The following is a 4929-nucleotide window of genomic DNA, read 5'->3' as shown; positions in this document are numbered from 1 at the left end:
TGCAGCCTCCGTGTTCTTTTATTACTTTGTTTTATTAGTAACAGTATAGGATGTCTTAGCTTGACCAAACAAACGAACACGCAGGAGTTTAGGGAACAACTCCATCACTTCCCTTCATTGGCTCCCTGTGAAATCCAGAATAGAATTTAAAATTCTCCTCCTCACATATAAAGCCCTTAATGATCTAGCTCTATAACAGAGCAAAGAGCACTTTGTTCTCAGACTGCAGGTTTACTGGTGGTTCCTAGAGTCACTAGAAGTAGAATGGGAGGCAGATCCTTTAGTTATCAGGTTCCTCTCCTGTGGAACCAGCTCCCAGTTTTAGTCCGTGAAGCAGACACCCTGTCTACTTTTAAGGCTAGGCTTAAAACTTTCCTTTTTGATAAAGCTTATAGTTAGAGTGGTTTAGGTTATCCTGAGCTATCTCTGTAGTTATGCTGCTATAGGCTTAGGCTGCTGGAGGACATAATGACCACTTTCACCCTCTTCGCTACATTCTCACACTACTCTCCAATTTTGCATTATTTGCTGTTATTTCAGCTTTTAACTTTGTTCTCTCTTTTCTCTTCCTAGAAGCTACACCTGGCCTGACTCTGTGTCTACCTGTGACACCTTTCTGGAGAGGGGCATCGTCCGAGCTTCTGCTGGCAACAACTTAATGCTCACCCCCTACCAATGATCCACATAGCCCTGTCTTTCAGTGTTTAACCCTTTCTCTCTCCTAGACATAGTGATTGACTGAGCTTTTACTGTAATTAATTATATGTGCTCTCTTTCAGACTCTAACCTTGAAAACTGGCTCAGAGTTTATCTGTTCTTTCTTTCTAGGTGAAACGACTAGATTAGCATTAGCATTTACTTTTCCGTCCCATAGAAAGTACTACTGGATCAGTGCTTCTTTGTTCTCTTTGTGTCTCTGCTCTGTTCTCTCAAACCCCCAGTCGGTCGTGGCAGATGGCCGCTCACACTGAGCCTGGTTCTGCTGGAGGTTTCTTCCTGTTAAAAGGGAGTTTTTCCTCTCTGCTGTCGCTACATGCATGCTCAGTATGAGGGATTGCTGCAAAGTCAACGCCAGTGACTGTCCACTGTCTCTACATGCTCATCCAGGAGGAGTAAATGCAACAAATCTCTGACTGGATGCAATCTGTTGGGTTTCCTTAGACAGAAAAACCTTTTATCCAATTTGAATAAATAACTAACTCTGACTGCACTGTTCAATGATTAGGATTAATTGGAATGTATGTACTTGACTGTTGTGAAGTGCCTTGGGACAACATGTGTTGTGAATTGGCACTATATAAATAAAACTGAATTGAATTGAAAGTTAACTTTACTTAAAAATTACAAATTTGTATTCTAATGTTTATAAGTTCTTTATAATTTAATATTTTGATGCAACACAATGTAATTACATTAAAACATTAAATTGAAAAATGTATTTATTGATTAATTAAAAAAACATTTCTTTTATAAAGTATTTAAGTTTAGACTACAAATAAAAACAATTTACACCGTATTCTTTATCTAACTTTTTGTTTATTAAAATATTTCTGGATATGAAAGAAGTGTCACAAACATTTTTATGAAACCACTTGAAATGGAGCACCAGAAAGTGAGCCTACTAAATATAAAGTGTAGCACATCTACCTTATGTCTTCAAATACAGTTAAAAGAACAAAAACGAACATCAAAGGCATCTTCCTAAATGCTTATATAATTGAAAATATACAAAAATGGAAGAAAACTTACAGGCAATAACTTACAAAAATAATTAAATAAAAAATATAAATTTCAGTTTGTATTGGGTACAATTAAAGGTAATTTATTTGGCTTTTTTATAAAACCAAAACGTGCTGATGTAATTAATCCAACAAGCTTAACTAATCCAGCGCTTAAAATATTTCACTGTCATTTAAAGCAGTTACAAAGGTTTTTTATTTGGTTGTAATAACTAAAAAGTGCAAATGTAAGAAATTAATGTAAGGCAGTTGTACATTTAGCAACTAATTTAGTCACCTTAAAGGCTAGCCCTAACTTAAAGTGCTTAAATAAGTGCTCAATAACAGTGTTTTCATATCCAAACAGACACTTGCATAATGGAATTTTCAATACTACTCTTTAGGTAGCAAAATGTTTTTCAGAGCATGTAGGCAGGGTTTCAGTGGTTTGCCATCATCAAGACCCATGAAGATGTTTTAGACAAAGGTGAATGTGTTAATTAGTTTCCTGGGATAGTTTAAATCCAGAGCATACAGGTCCTGGTCGTAAATTTAGAACATCATGAAAAATCTCATTTATTTCAGAATTACTAAAATAATTTTTTTTTTTATGATATTCTAATTTTCTGACCTACATAATGTACATTACCTCACACATTAATGCAAATGCATCAGCAAATCTGGGAACATCACTTGTCACCAATCCACCTTCCACCACAACAGCCATGCTTGAGGGATTGAAATGCACTGGACTGGTCTGGGCAGTGCCATCAGTAACCAGTGTGTTTGTCTCATCCAACTCGTCCGCCTGGAATAGACAGTATTAATCTGTACAGCTGCCTTGAGGCAATTACTGTTGACAAGCAAGGCATGAAATCTAACAAAATATTCAGCAGCACAACATTTACACAATGGTTCATAGGGTCTGGTGCATTATTGCTGGGGCAATATAGTAGCTGCTTGGGTAAAAATAATACAACTATCCATGAAAGGCATACAATGCTGCTCCACTGGCAGAATGTAGGTAATGCAAATAACACCTAAATTCATTGTCTTAAAGAATTCTGGGTATTCCTCAGGCAGATAAACTGGAAGGGCACTTAGGGCTGCCCTGCGTTTCACATTGACATTGGGTAGTTCCTAAGAGTGGAGAGAATAGAAGAGTTCATTTAATAGATAATGTTTAACTTTGTCATTCCCTGGGGAGGATACAGTGCATCTGGCATGTATTCACAGCGCTCCAGTTTTTCAACTTTTAGTTATGTTACAGCCTTACTCAGAATGGTAATAATTTAATCTGTCTGCAAATTTCTACAAACAATACCCTGGTATTGCAATGTGAAAAAATGTTTTTAGAGATTGTTGCAAATTTATTACAAATAGAAAACTAGGAAATCACATTAACATAAGCATTCACAGCCTTTGCCATTAAGCTCCAAATTGAGCTGAGGTCCATACCATTTCCATTGATCATCCTTAATATGTTTATAGAGCTTAAATGGAGTCCACCTAAATTTAGCTAATTGGACATGATTAGGAAATGCTCATACCTGTCTATATAAGGTCCCACAGTTGACAGTGCATGTCAGAGGCTAAACACCAAGCATGAAGTCAAAGGAATTGTCTGTAGACCTCAGAGACAGGATTGTCTTGAAGCACAAATCTAGGGATGGATCCAGAAACTTTTCTGCTGCTTTAAAAGTCCCAAAGAACACAATAGACTCAATCATTAGTAAATGGAAAAAGTTTGGAACCTTAGTCAGAGAGGTGACCAAGAACCCCCATCGTCACACAAGTGTGGTACAAAAGGTACCACACTTGTGTGTTTGTCGATAATGTCAGTCGAGGATGTGGAAGATATGTATATAATTGGATGTTTGATATCAGGATTTCTGCTTTTTGGATTCAACGGTTACCTGGCATATCGAGAAATTCGGAGAATGTCAGCAGTTGTTCTGGCAATTATAAGGCTGCCTGGCATGTGTGATGGGATCTTCAGGGCGATCAGCACTCAGACTGTGATGTTACGTGAGCTGAATCGCAGACTGGATGTGATCCTTACACAGGATCGCAGGCAGGTTGCGGTTCCTGGACTCAGGGGTGAAATGGGATAAATCTTGGAGAAAGTTGTTCGCTCGGATCTGGCAGAAAGACCAGGAATTTGGCTGTTTGGATTTGCCTTTGAGAAGCACCAGCAAGACTCTCAAGGCTGACAGAAAATTAAGAGTCAGTGCTTCATGGACTTACTTGCACACACACACATGCTCAAGATAAACATATGCATCCTTCACACCACCTTCACCGTTCCCGGCATGATGTTGTTTTGTAAACTTGTTGTTTCTTTGTGCTGAGGTTTTTTGCAATCTCAAACTGTATCCTGCTAAGGATAAAGTGTGAAATATGATTTTTTCATTCTACTTACCTAATGTGGCCTCTTTTCTCATCTAGCAAGATGGGTTGTACTGGAATTCTAATTTCCCCTCGGGGATCAATAAAGTATCTTTGAATTTGAACTTTGAATTGAAGCAAGCATGAGGGAGGGAGAGATAACCCGTGCGTCCTCCACCGAGAGCAGTGCAAAAAGCCTTCTGGTCTAGCCTTGTCAGATCAAAATATGCATGTATTGTTGCTTAAAAAAAATCATAATTTCATTGACAGCAGCAAACATTTATCACATACTTTTTTAATTCATAGGGCTGCATGGTGGTTGGTAGCACTATTGCCTTGCAGCAAGAAGGTCCTGGGTTCGATTCCCGGCCAGGGGTCTTTCTGCATGGAGTTTGCATGTTCTCCCCGTGCATGTGTGGGTTCTCTCTAAATTGCCCTTAGGTGTATGAATGAGTGTGTGCGTGGTTGTTTGTGTGTTGCCCTGCGATGGACTGGCAACCTGTCCAGGGTGTACCCTGCCTCTCGCCCATAGACTGCTGGAGATAGGCACCGGCTTCCCCGCGACCCACTATGGAATAAGCAGAAGAAAATGACTTACTGACTGTTTAATTCATTAACAGTAGATGTGACAAGAATAAAGTCAAATTGTCTCCTTACAATTGATTTGTGGTAAATGTTCGAACCTCCGTTCATTGCCCTGTAGGACAAGTTTGTTTACAAAGTCCTGAAAAAGTACACAAGCTCAGTGTAAATAGTAAAGGTTAGGTACACAACTCAGTTACCGTCAGTTTTGCTGGGGGTTGCTGAATGGGCGGGTATGATG

This window comes from Girardinichthys multiradiatus, chromosome 20 (genome assembly GCF_021462225.1).
Source record: "Girardinichthys multiradiatus isolate DD_20200921_A chromosome 20, DD_fGirMul_XY1, whole genome shotgun sequence".
Classification (NCBI taxonomy): domain Eukaryota; kingdom Metazoa; phylum Chordata; class Actinopteri; order Cyprinodontiformes; family Goodeidae; genus Girardinichthys; species Girardinichthys multiradiatus.
This window is presented reverse-complemented; position numbering follows the sequence as displayed.